The sequence below is a fragment of the Tenrec ecaudatus genome, chromosome 2 (assembly GCF_050624435.1).
Source record: "Tenrec ecaudatus isolate mTenEca1 chromosome 2, mTenEca1.hap1, whole genome shotgun sequence".
Taxonomy (NCBI): Eukaryota; Metazoa; Chordata; class Mammalia; order Afrosoricida; family Tenrecidae; genus Tenrec; species Tenrec ecaudatus.
The window spans coordinates 293,125,530-293,140,666 of NC_134531.1; positions in this window are offsets into that span (position 1 = coordinate 293,125,530).

The following is a 15,137-nucleotide window of genomic DNA, read 5'->3' on the forward strand; positions in this document are numbered from 1 at the left end:
AACAAGAAAGAAAAGCTTGTAGTTATAGTTAGTTCAAGGACTGTTTGTTGGCCTTTAGGCGTGTTTTCCAGTGCAGTCTGTTGGGGCACCAAGGCCTGGCCCCAAAATCCACCTTCAGCATACCTTGGGGACCTCACTGCCCCATTCCCTTGCTGTTCTGTTGCACCCCCTTAGTGTTTTGCTTCAGTGTGGCAGGATCAGATCGGGCGCAATTCCCACACTGTGTCTCCAGTGTTGTTCCCTGTAGGGCCATGGGTCAGTGAGGGACGTCGTGTCTCATAGTGCAGCTGGCCATGTGGTCCTCTCTGTGGACTGGCTGCTCTAATCGGGAACATTGTCTTCAAGGCCTGGTGGGCCAGGCTGTGTTCCACTCTCTCCTCCTCCCCCTTCACCTGCTCCTGTGTGCTCTGATCAGACATGTCCCTCTCCCGGAGCTGCAGGTTCAGTGCAGTCCTCTACAGTAAATTCTTCTGGGGACAGGGAGATTGGGGCCAGCCCCTCAGACCTCTCCACTGGTTCCCTCTCCTTGAGAGCTCTTCTCTTTTTTGTTGCCCCTCCACTTTACCAACCATGATGTTCTTACTACTCCAGACCCAAGTTTCTCCTGACAACATGTCCAAAATATGTAAATCAAAGCCTTTCCATTCTTGCTGCTAAGAAGCAGTCTGGTTTTACTCCTTCCCAAACAGGTCAGTTTGTCCTTTTGCCAGTTCATGGTATTTTCAATATTCTTCTCCAGCATCACCATCCAAATGCTTTAAAAATTTTTTCCGTATTCAATGTCCAATTTCACCTATACTGTGTTTTGTAATCTATAAAATAAATTTCCTATTGCTAGACATTTGGATCTTTCTAGTATTCCCTTCAACAAAACCATAATTCAAATGTACCAAGTCTGATTCAGTCTTCCTTATGCATACAAGGCGACTGAAAGAAAACACCGAGGCTGGAACCAGGTGCACTTCAGTTCTCAAAGCGACATCCATGCGCTCCATCACTTAAAGAAAGGCTATGCTCATCAGACTTGCCCAATGCAATCTGTTGTTTGATGTCTTCCGTGAGTGTTGAGTGTGGGCCCAAGCAAAACGAAAGCTTTGAAACAGCAATCTTTTCTCTATGTTTCATGATGTTGTCTCATGGTGCAGTTGTGAGGACTTTGATTTTTTTTTTTTTTACGTTGAATTGCAGTTCCTACTGAAGTCTGTAGTCTTTGGTTTTCATCAGCAATAGCTTTATGACTGTGTCACTTTCTGCAGATCAGGTTGTCCTATCTGTATATCGCAGGTTGTTAATAAGTTGACAAGAAATATTGAAAGTACTGGGGGCTTTCAAGAACAAAGAAATCTGTCTTGGGAGATGTATAGCAAGACTAATTCTTAGAAGTGAAGATGGAGAGACTTGATGTCTCATACTTTGGTCATGTTCTCAGGAAAGACCAGTTCCTAGAGAATGACGGCGTTCTTAGGCTGCACCTGAAAAACATTATTCGGAACAAAGTTAATCCATCACAGAAGGTCAACTATTGTACGAGACCATTATTCTTAGGACAAACACCAAGGCAAAGACCGGCATCTATTCTCAGGCTATGTAATCATTTAATCCCAAAGTGGGTAAACCAAGGAAACACAGCCTGCCCTTCAGGAAAATACTTATCATAATGTGTATAGATTCCTAATGGGAGAATCTACCTAGTATTAACTTGCTAAAAATGCTTTTTTTTTTTTTTTACCGTGTTTCTTTTTAGCCCTCAAGGACCCTTGGCTGCTTGCTCTGGGCTGCCTGGGCTTTAGATTTTATCTTTTGAAGTGTACGGCATTCTTCATAAACACATCAGAATTATTTGATTTGGAAACTGCACTGATGGAGCTGGCTTTACCTTAAACATTCCTGTGACAGACTGAAGTAACTGCAGAGCTCCATTGGCCTTAAAGCTGAAGCACTCTAGTGTGAGAAGAGTCACAGGACTGCTATCCGAACTGCTTGGATTTGGAAGTCAGTGGACTTTGGTACCAATTGTTTGCTTTTGAGTTTGCCTGATAACTGGCAAATTAAGGCTATCATATGCTTACTATTTTCATATCTCTTTGCTTTCTTTGCTTTTTTTGTGACATGTCTTAGTCCTGAAAATAATTTTGAGCACTACTGAAATTTTTGCCTTGTGTCTAAACCTGTTTGCTTCCTTAAACAATGTTCTGTTACTTATATTTTTAACTTGCGTAAATGAACATTTGTATTTAATTTAAAACACCCCTTCCTTTGTTCAATTATACTTTAAATTTTATACCATTAGTGAGATTATTAATATCATTAGAATTACTGAAAATCTTATGGAGATTACTTAAATTATTTCTTAAAAAGTTGATAATGCTGCCTCTGAAGTGGACCAGGGAGATTTTATATATATATATATATTATTTTATATATTATATATATCTAAAGTTTATATATCTATCTATAGATATATAAACTTTAGATATAAAAATGTATCTGGCATGCTCTTGAAGCTGAGCTATATGCCTTTTATTTTTTGGTATGCCAACCCAGGACTGATGAACCTCTAGGGACAGCAAGTAGAATAGGTGGATTAGGAGGAGGGGGATACATTGGTGGTGGTAAGGTAAAAGAGAAATGACATCAAGCAGTCCATGTTAGAAAAAAGTGGTTGGAAACTAATTGCGTGTGGTAGCAATTGCTCAATTCTACTCGACTTTCTGAAATATGGAATGTTACATGTATTAAATCCCAACTTATTAAAATGTATTTTGTATTTAGCTGCAAGCTCTCATCTAAGCACAATTAGTTCTTAAGATGTGGCCCTGTTCAATACTTGATCTTATGAAGAGATCACTGAAAATATGAGTGCTGTGTATGGTGATGAGATCAGGTGGTGCCTGGCTATCAGAAAGGATAGCACCTGGGGTCTTAAAGATTTGTCTTAAAACAAGTAGCCACATAAGTGAGGTATCAGCTAAGCCCAGAAGAAATGAACGCACCAGCCCACATGATCCAAAGATTTTAAAAAATCATTTTATTGGGGGCTCGTACAATTCTTATCCCAATCCACACATACATATGTACGTTTGTTGCCATCATCATTCTCAAAACATTTGCCTTATCGGGTGCTCATTTCCCCCCTCCCTCCCCACTAAGCCCTATCTCATGAATACTTCATCATTCATAAATTATTATTATTTTGTCATATGTCACACTGTCCAACATCTCCCCATCCCTCTTCTTTGCTGTCCACCCCCCAGGGAGGAGGCTATACGTAGATTCTTGCAATCAGTCTCTTTTCTAACCCACATTCCCTCCACCTTCCAGACTCTCACCACTGTTCCTGAAGAGGTCATCTGTCTTGGATTCCCTGTGTTTCCAGTTTCTATCAGTACCAGTGTACATCCTCTGGTCTAGCCAGATTTGTAAGGTAGAATTGAGATCATGATAGTGGGGAGGAGGAAGCATTTAATAACTAGAGGAAAAGTTATATGTTTCATTGTTGCTACCCTGCACCCTGACTGGCTCATCTCCTCTCCTCACAACCCTTCAGTAAGGGGATATCTGGTTGGCTACTGAAGGGCTTTGAATATCCACTCTGCACTCACCCACATTTACAATATGATTTTTTGTTCCTTGATGCTTGATACCGGATTCTTTCACCAGCTCATGGTCACACAGGCTGGTGTGTCAGACATCAAAGAAATAAAAATCATATCAGTGGGTGCCCACCTTCCTGATACAACCAATGAAGACAAATGTGTGCATAAGCAAATGAGTTGAAGAAAGCTGATGGTGCCCGGCTATCAAAACGCCATATAGCATCTGGGGTATTAAAGGCTTGAAGATAAACAAGTGTTCACCTAGTACAGAAGCAACAAAGCTCACATGGAAGATCCAAAGATTATAAACAATAAAATCCAAGATTAGAGAAGGGAATCGTATTGAAGTTTCACATCTGTGCATCTAGTTTACAGAAGGATACGGATGACCGTGAAAACCCAGAATTCATTTGCAAGAGTCTTGCATGGATTAAGCCTCCATTGAAGTCTCTTGGACCAGTGACTGGTAATGTGAATAGTGTTTGCCCTCAGAAAGAGTGCATTGGGCAGCGAATGACTGCAGAAGTAGTTAGGGTAAAATTGCACATGTTACTATTTATTTTACCTTGTGGCAAAACTTTAACTTGTTCTACTTTCTACTACCTTCTGCTTTTACTTGGATTGAGGTTTTTGTGTGTTTTAGGGTCTGATTTTATTTATGTGAAATCCAGGGTAGGTAAAGCTATAGAGATAATCACTAATAGTTCCTTGGGGTTATAACAGTGGAGGTTGAGGGAAAATGAGGAGTTAATAATTACGACTGCAAGAATGAAGAAAATGTGCTAAAACTGATTGTAGTAATGAAAGCACAATTATAGTGAATTGTACAGTATGTGAATTATGTCAGTACAACTGCTAAAAATCACACAACAAACTGTCTTCAATAAAACCATGCCTATCAATAACAACCACAAACAGAACAGCATGCTGGGTAAAGCAGGTCAGTGAAAAAGAGGAAGACCCTCCGCAAAGCAGATATACGCAAGGTTGCAATAATGCGCTCACACATAGCACTTGTGGAGATGGCAGAGGCCAGGCATTGTATCATTCTGTCCTACCCAGAGTCACTATGATTAGGAACTGACTAGTTGGCAACTAAAACCAACAATGGGGCATTCTTAATATGAACAGCACTATAATAATATGCGTCAACATATATCTTTGTAACTCTGCAAGTGTATGTGTAGCATAAATTCCTTTGACAACTTTAAAAGTTATTTCCTAATCATCTTCCAAAAGGTTTATAGAATTATCCACTTCCACCAATAATGCATAATGAGAGTATAATAGCCTACTTAATTTCAAATTCTTCATTTCCTTCTGTGTAAAATGAGTGAACTGTACTCTATGCATTTATGTTCTACTCCCTGAGGAGCATCCACCATCGAAGACAAGTTCTTAAACTGTGGCACTACAGCTTACTCAACATTAAACCTTTTGTCGACAGCATGTTGCCTGGCACATAGTAAATCAACATTAAACATGCCTGGAAGGATTGCATCGGTGCATTTCTGCAGACACCATTCTCTGTGCCTTACTGGTGATGGTGATGTTGATAATAAGCCTGAGTGTTCCTTCGTGGGTGGTTATATGAGTCTGAAGTCTCATGATCTGTTGGCTTAGGTGGTCAGGATGAGTCCTAATCTTCTAGCTCTCTTGAATTATGAATGAAAAAAATACACTAATTTGAAAAGAAGAAATTGTTCTTTCTTTCTTTTGTGTTTCTAGGCAAAGTACCAAGTAACTTCTATTGTACACCACCATAGGAAGCAGTATGTGAGTGTCTTAATGCAACATGTCTTTAGATTGCTTACCCTCTCTCTGAGAATAACCCCCAAACAATTTGATCAATTAAAGGGAATATCCCACGTCACTCATGTTAAAGATCTTAGTAAAATTTTCTCTCCATTCATGGCCAATTTAAGGTTTTCATACCTGTTCTTCTCTGAGACAACGGCACTATCTTGGGTTTCCTTAAGAATTTCTAAGAAAAAAAAAAGAATTTCTAAGAATACAGTGCAGAAATACAAGCCTCCCACTTATATTATTATATTGATCATTAGGTGAATAGTAAGAAGAAAGTGATGCGTGGGAATTGCTACGTGAAGTCAGTAATCATCATAACTGATCATAATAAGATCATAATTGGTAGGTAAGATGAGCATTGACAATCTTTTGTGACTTAGAGGTATCAGTCACCACTTGCCTGTCCGTTTGTTGTACTTCGGTGGCTTGTGTGTTGCTGTGATGCTGGAAGCTCTGTAGCTGGTATTTCCAGTGCCAGCAGGATCACCAAAGGTGAATAGACTTCAGTGGAGCTTCCAGACTAAGAACAGACTGTGAAGAAGGAATCAGCTGTCCTCTTTGGAGTAAGTAGCTGCGGAAAACCCTATGTATAGCATGGAAGCATCGTCAGTGCCTGAAATCTATTGAATGGAAGCAGAGCATTGTCAGAGATAGTGGTCAGAAGATGAGTCCCTTCCATAGTAAGGGACTTGACATGTGACTGAGCATGAGCTGCCTTCTCAAAATAAAGTTGACCATAGTCACCTGGTTGGAATTAAGCCTATGGGCTTAAAGCTTAAAGCCTTTGGGAGTAAATCTTTTGTGATGATCATTACTGATGGGCGCAACTCACAATGAGGACAAACAGCTGCGAAAATCTACTAAGAGGAAACTAGAATGTACAAAGAATAAATCTAGGACAACTGGAAGCTGTCAATGGAAACGGAACACAGAGTGATATCCTAGGCATTACTGAGCTGAAAAGGATGGGCATTGTCCATTTTGAATCAGGAAATCTTATGGTTTACTGTGCCTGAAATGACACAACCAAGAGGAATGGCATTGCATTCACTGTCAAAAAGGACATTTCAAGATCTATCTTGAAGTGCATTTCTGTCTGCGATAGGATAATGGCTATTCACATACATAGAAATCCAATCAATACAACTATTGTTCAAACTATGCATCAACCACAAAAGGTAGTGATGAAGAAATTGATGTATTCTACCAACATCTTCAGTCTGAAATTGATCAAACATGCAATCAAGATTCATTGATAATTGTTGGCAATTGGAATGCAAAAGTTGAAAACGAGCAGGAAGGAACTGTAAATGGAAAATATTGTCTTGGTGAGAGAAATGAAGCTGGGAATCATATGATAGGATTTGTCAAGACCAATGACTTATTTGTACCAAATCCCCCTTTTCAACAACACGAAAGGTTACTGTACAAATGGACTTCTTCAGATAGAATACAGAAATCAAATTGACTGTATCTGTGGGAAGAGATGATGGAGAATCTCAATATCAGCTGCTAAAATCAGGTCAAGCACTGACTGTGGAGCATAACATCAATCGCTCCTATGTAAGTTCTGGTTTAAGCTGAAGAAAACTACAAGTCCAGGAAACCAAAATGTGACCGAGTATAGCCCGCCTGATTTTGAGAACATCTCAGGAAAACATTTAGTTAGTTGAACACTAATAGCAGAAGATCTGATGAGCTGTGAGAGGCTATCAGGATCATCATACATCAGCAGATATGAAGGGCTCAAGTAGAAGGCAAATGTTTTGAGAATATGATGGCGACAAATGTACATATGTTCTTGACACAATGGATGTATGTATGGATTGTGATAAGATATGTATGAGCCCCCAATAAAAAATGATTAAATTAAAAAAAGAACATCATACATGACGATAAGAAAAGGTTATTATACAGACAAGAAAGAAAGAAAAGATAAAAATGAATGTCAGTCAGTGAAAGACACGAAAAAAAAGATAAATTAGCCCAGGTGGCGATGAAGCATGGTAGTAGGGCAGGAGGAAGGTCAAGGGAGATGGAGGAAAGAGCTAGGAGTCAAAGGGCATTCATGGAGGTCTAGACAAAGACATGTACATGCAAATATATATAGGAGGATGGGGAAATAGATCTATGTGTCTATATTTATAGGTCAAGTATTAAGGTGGCGGAAGGACCTTGGGCCTCTACTCAAACACTCCCTCAATGCATGAATACCTTCTTTTACTAAATTGGAACTCTATGATGCTCACTCTCCCGACACAACGGCTTCAGCCAAAGTGGGTGAACAAGTAAATGTGGTGAAGAAAGCTGATGGTGCCCGGCTATCAAAAGAGATAGTGACTGGGGTCTTAAAGGCTTGAAGATAAACAAGCAGCCATCTAGCTCAGAAGCAACAAAGTCCACATGGAAGAACACACCAGCCTGTGTGATCGAGTGGTCCCAAAGGGATCAGTTACCAGGCATCAAAGAACAAAAAATCATATCATTGACTGCACACCTCCATGACAGGATCGCTGAAGACAAATGGGTGCATAAGCAAATGTGGTGAAGAAAGCTGATGGTGCCCGGCTATCAAAAGAGATAGTGTCTGGGGTCTTAAAGGCTTGAAGGTGAACAAGCGGCCATCTAGCTCAGAAGCAACAAAGCGCACATGGAAGAAGCACACCGGCCAGTGCGATCACGAGGTGCCCAAGGGACCAGGTATAAGGCATCATGCAAAAAAAAGGATATAAGTGTGTGTATGTATGTGTATATGTGTGTATATGTATATATGTATATGTATATATGTATATATATACCATATTAAATGAAGGGGGAAGTGCAGAGTGGAGACCCAAGGCCCAATTGTCGGCCAATGGAGATCCCCTCATAGAGGGGTTTAGGAGAGGAGATGGGTTAATTAGGGTGCGAGGTAGTACTGATGAAGAACACAGCTTTCCCCCAGATCCTGGATGCTTCCTCCCCCCAACTACCATGATCCGAATTCTACCTTGCAGGCCTGGAGAGGACAGAGGCTGTACACTGGTACATATGAGGGCTGGAGGTACAGGGAATCCAGGGTGGATGATACCTTCAGGACCAAGGGTGTGAGGGACGATGCTGGGAGAGTGGAGGGTGAGTGGGTTGGAAAGGGGGAACTGATTACAAGGATCCACATGTGACCTCTTCCCTGGGAGAGGGACAGCAGAGAAGGGGGGAAGGGAGACTCCGGATAGGGCAAGATATGACAAAATAACGATGTATAAATTACCAAGGGCATATGAGGGAGGGGGGAATGGGGAGGGAAGGGGGAAAAAAAAAGAGGACCTGATGCAAGGGGCTTAAGTGGAGAGCAAATGCCTTGAGAATGATTGGGGCAGGGAATGTATGGATGTGCTGTATACAATTGATGTATGTATATGTATGGATTGTGGTAAGAGTTGTTTGAGTCCCTAATAAAATGTAAAAGAAGAAAAGAGAAAAAAATGATTAGGGTAAAGACTGTACAGATGTGCTTTATACAATTGATGTATGTATATGTATGAACTGTGAAAAGAATTGTATCAGCCCCAATAAATTGTTAAAAAAAAAAAAAGAAAAATAACAACAAGTAAAAAAAAAATGAATGTCAGTCAGTGAAAGACATGAAAAAAAGATAAATTATCAAGGGTTCATGAAGGAGGGAGGGGAAAATGAGGAGCTGATATCAAGAGTTCAGGTAGAAAGAAAATGTTTTGAAAATGATGATAGCAACAAATGTACAGATGTGTTTGACACAATGGATGGATATCTGGATTGTGATAAGAGTCGTACAAGCCACCAATAAAATGATTTAAAAATATAAAAAATAAAAACAAATAAAAAGTGTTGAAAAGAAATGATATAAAAAAAAGATGTCAGAAGAGACTCTGAAACGTGCTCTTAACTGTAGAGCAGCTGAGTCAAATGGAAGAAATAATGAAGTCAAAGACATGAACAGAAAAATCACAAGGCAGCTTGAGAAGACAAACTAAAATGCTACAACGAAATGTGCAAAGACCTAGATTCAGGAAACCAGAAAGGCAGAACATGCTCAGCATAAATGAAACTGAAAGAACTCAAGAAAAACTCAAGTCTCGAGTTGCTAGATAGAAAGATTCTATGGGCAAACGATTGAACAATACAGGGAGCATCAAACAAAAATGGAAAGAATACACAGAGCCACTGCAACAAAGAAAACACCAAAAAAACAGCCAACAAACTTAGTCCACATTCAATTATTTCAGGAGGTATTATCTGAGGAAGAGCCCAATAGTACTGAAGGAAGACGTTCAAGCTGTCTTGAAAGCAGTATCCAAAAACAAGGTGCCAGGAATTGATGGGGTACCAATTTAAGGGTTTCAACAAACTGATGGACCACTGGAAACACTTACTTGACTGTATCAGGAAATTTGGAAGACAGCTACTTGGCCAACTAACTGGACAAAATCCATATTTGTACACAATCCAAAGGAAGGTGACCCAACAGAATGCTCAAATTATACAATATCGATGTTATCACATGCAAATAAAATTTTGTTGAATATCATCCGACAATGATTGCAGCAATACATTCACAGGCAGCTGTTAGAGTTCAGGCCAGATTCAGAAGAGGACATGGAAGAAAGGATATCACCGCTGATGTCAAATGGATCTCTGTTGAAAGCATAAAGTACCAGAAAAAAAAAACACCTCCTTGTGCTTCATAGACTATTCAAAAGCATCAGACTGTGTGGAACATAAGAACTATAGACAGTCTTGAGAAGAATGGGAGTTACAGAAAACTTCTTTGTGCTCCTGTGGAACTTGGTGCATGGATCAGGACTGTTGTGTGAACAGAACACAGGAACACTGTCTGGTTTAAAATCAGGAAAGGTGTGCATCAGGGTTGTATCCTCTCACCATGCTTATTTAATTTGTATGCTGAGTAAATAATCAGAGAAGCTGGATTATAAGAGAGAATGAAAAAAAAAGAAAGAGAATGTGGCATCAAAGATCAGAGGAAGGTCTATTAACAACCATCAATATGCAGATTATGCAACCTTCCTTGCCGAAAGTGAGGAGAAAGTGAAGCATTTGCAGATGAAAATAAAGGATTGCAGCCTTCAGAATGGATTACAACTGAATACAAGGAAGACCAAAATCTTCACAATTTGACCAGGTCACATCATATGATAAATGGGGAAAAGAATAAAGTTGTCAAGGATTTTGTCTTGCTTGAATCCACAATCAGTGTTCATGGAAGCAGCAGTCAAGAGATCAAAGGACACATTTCATTGGGTAAATCTGTTGCAAAAAGCATATGAGCTCAGTTAAACTTGTTAAGTGAATTATTGATGATGTTAAAGTGTAGACACAGTACCTGGAACATTGAGAGCATTCAGTAATTTTAGTTCTTCTTAACTTCTTTTCTACATCTATGTTCACAAAATGTTATCAAGGAAAGGGTACATTACTTGTCCATGATGAGTTAACTACTACAATGCTGGTTTTGGACTACATTGTAATTTATTTTGGGCAAGTAACTACTCTGTGGTGAGCAGGACACATGGAGAGCTAAGATGTATTAAACTTGATGAATAATAAGGTGAAAATTGCTTCAGACCTTTAACAATTGCTCATGCACACATATCCAGTAAGAAATTGTGGAACCTATACACATTTTTAGTAAATATATAACTTGGCGATGTCCATTTAGATCATCAAAGCAGTATATTGGAGACTTTTCCCCATTTGTCTCAACTGTCGTATTTCACTGCATTACAAATGAGTCTAATTCTGTGCTTAATTATGCTTCACATAATTTATAAGCAATATTGTGTTACAGGTTGGGCATAAAAGAATGCTGTTGTTTACTTACCATGTTCCTTCTGCTTATCCTTTGTTGATTTTTAAAAGCAGCTGGAGTTGCTCCATGTGAATGGAAACATTTACAAAAACATAATTTCCTTATACGAACCATCATATCAACTGTTTCTGTACTTCTGGAAGAGCTGACACACAGTCTCATGTAAACTATTCCTCTGCTCTTCAGCTGTACTAACAATTAGAAGAAATCCCTAATTACAACAGCAAAAAAAGGAAGCCCAAGTTTGCTGGGATATTTCTAAAGTATCTATTTTCTTCTTTTTAAAAAATAATTTTATTGGGGGCTTGTATAACTTCTATTACATTCCATATATCCATCCATTGTGTCAAGCACATTTGTGCATTTGTTGCCATCATCATTCTCAAAACATTTGCTTTTTGTTTGAGCCCTTGGTATCAGCTCCACATTTTCCCCCTCTCTCCCCCACTATGACAAGAAACCAAGAGTGACCTCAACAAATGGAAGAATATTCCATGCTCATGCATTGGAAGACTCAAAATAGTAAAGACGGCAGTTCTGCCCAAGGCACTATATAAGTTTAATGCAATCCCAATACAATTACCATCATCTTTCTTCAGAGAATTGGAAAAATTGATTACCAAATTTATATGGAGAGGGAAGAAGCCCAGAATTAGCAGGGAACTCAAGAAGGATAGAGTGGGAGGGCTTGCTTTACCTGATTTAGTTGTTCACATGGAACAACTCCAGCTGCTTTCAAAAATCAACAAATGTTAAGTATAAGGAATATAGTAAGAAAACAACAGCATTCTTTTATGCCCAACCTATAACACAATATTGCTTATAAATTATGTGAAGCATAATTAAGCACAAATTAGCCTCATTTGTAAGGCAATGAAATAGGACAGCTGAGACAAATGGGAAAAAGTCTCCAATAAACTGCTTTGATTATGTAAATTGACATCACCAAGTTATATATTTACTAGAAATATGTGTATAGGTTCACACAATTTCTTACTGGATATGTATGATTTTGTATATACTATACAGCCATAGTGGTCAAAACCGCATGGTATTGGTATAATGACAGATACTCAGACCAATTAAAAAGAACTGAAAACCCAGAGCTACAATCCTCATCATACAGACAATTGGTTTTTTAAAATGGCCCAAAAATATCAAATGGGAAGTGAATGCCCTCTTCAAAAAGTGGTGCTAGAAAAAATGTCTATCTACTTGCAGAAAAATATATAAATTACCAAGGGCACATGAGGGAGGGGGGAGCGGGGAGGGAGGGGAAAAAAAAAAGAGGACCTGATGCAAAGGGCTTAAGTGGAGAGCAAATGTTTTGAGAATGATTGGGGCAGGGAATGTATGGATGTGCTTTATACAATTGATGTATGTATATGTATGGATTGTGATAAGAGTTGTATGAGCTCCTAATAAAATGTTTAATAAAAAAAAAGAAAAAAAATGAAGCAAGACCCTTACCTCACTCCATGCACAAAAACAAACTCAAGGTGGATCACAGACCTTGAGATAAAACTCCAAACTATTAGGATCATCAACAAGGGAATTGGGACAAACCTGAGGACTTTGGCACATAGGCTATAGGGAAGGGCACAAATACAGATGAGTCACAAATTGACAAGTGGGATATGCTAAAGATGGAACAGCTGTGACCATTGAAAGAATTCACCAAGAGAGTAATAAGAGAGCCCACAGACTGGGAAAACAACTTTAGCAATGACTCAACAGACAAAGGTCTTATTAATAAAATATACAATACTCTGATAGCTTACAAAAAGAAAAAAAGAACCTAATTTCTCACTGAGGAGGTGGGCAAAGAACCCGAACAGAAGTTTCACAAAGGCAGAAATCCGAACAGTCAATAAACATATGAGACAATTTTCCTGATCATTTGCCATAAGAGAAATACAAATTAAAACAACAAGATACCACCGAACATGCTAAAAGATAGCCCAATTCAAAAAAATCAGAAAGCAACAAGTGTTGGAGGGGCTGTGGTGAGATAGGAACTCTTGTCCACTGCTGGTGGACCTGTAGGTATGTACAACCACTATGGAAATCAATTTGGCGATCTCTAAAACAGATGGAAATTGAGCTACCACAAGACCCAGAAGAGGCAAGAAACAAATTACAGGCAGACATCTGTGCCCCAATGTTCATTGTGGTGCAGTTCACAATTGCAAAGAGTTGGAAACAACCCAAATTTCCATCGAAAGATGAATGGATTAAAAAGCAGTGGAACATATATGCAATGGATTACTATGTATCCCTCAAAAGCAGTGATGAATGCATGAAGCACATCACTGAATGGGAAGAACTGGAAGAAATTATGCTATATGAAGTAAGCCAAGCACAAAAGGACAAGTAAAACATAAGTCCTTTGAGGTAACTTTAAAATTGCAAAACGGCATACGGAAAAAGCTACTGTATACATACATTCCTAGGGTGAGGTCCAGGTAGTATGGCAGGGGCTAGACAACATCCAGTGATACATATGGTAGCCAACTAAAAAGGAGGGGGGCAAAAAAAAAAACATGGGTAGCAGGGGACAGGGCATTAACCCGCCCAAGGGAAGGGTGTTGTTTATATCTCTACAGGAAAAGAGGGACCAGACTTCAACCTGGTGGTCTAAGACGTGAATGCAACATACCGGCATGAAGCAGGGAACCAATAGAGAGGTCTGAGGGACCAGCCCCAATTCCAACTACATGGATAGCCTCCACCCCTTCCATGAAAAATTCACTTCAGAGGACAGCACTGAAGCTACAGCTCAGGGGGAGGGACATATCTGATCAGAGCATGTGGGAGCAAATGAAGGAGGAGGAAGAGAGAATGGAGCACATCCTCATCTACCAAGTCCTGAAGATGATATTCTTGCTTAGAGCAGGCAATGCTCAGAGAGGGCTGGCCCCACTAGAAGACACAACGTTCCTCTCTGACCCATAGTGCTATGGGGAACAACACTGGAGACACAGTGAGGAAATTGTGCCCGATCTGACCCCACCACACCGAGGTGAAACACTAAGGGTGTGCAACACAACAGCAAGGGGAGCAGAGCAAAAAAGTCCCCAGGAAATACCAAAAATAGACTCTGGGGCCAGGGTTTGTCACTCCATCAGACTCAACCAGAAAATACTCTTAACAGTCAACAAATAGACCTTGAACTATTTATAGGCATTTCTTATTTTTGTCATTTTTTGTTGTTGTTTTGTTTTCTCTTGTTGCTTTGTTTTGCTGTCTTGATTTTGTGCATATTATTATCTCCACATGTCTATCTAGAAAAGATAGGTGGGACAAATAATCTGGAGGAGAAAGCAAAGGGACCGATGGTTAAGGAAGTTGGTACATGGCAGACAGGAAGGCAGGGGGAAGGAAGTGGGTGTTAACAAATCCAGAAACAAGGGAACAGCAAGTGATCTAAAATCTATGACATGGAGGGTATAGGAGGCTTGGTAGGGCTTGATCAAGGGCAAGGTAACCGACAGGAATTGAAACCCAAATGAAGAATGAACATAACAGTGGGACAAAAGGAAAGTAAAAAGAAATAGAGGAAAGAACTGTGAGGTAAAGGGCATTTAGAGAGGTATAAATACAGGCATTTATCTATGTAAATATATTTATATATGATGATGGGGGAAATAGATCTATGTGCATATATTTATAGGTTTAGTGTTAAGGTAGCAGATGGACATTGGGCCTTTACTCAAGAACTCCCTCAATGCAAGAACACTTTGTTCTATTAAACTGGCATTCCATCATGCTCACTCTCCAGATGCTGAAGACAAAATGTGTGCATAAGCAAATGTGGTAAAGAAAGCTGATGGTGCCCGGCTATCAAAAGATATAGCATCTGGGGTCTTAAAGGCTTGAAGATAAACAAG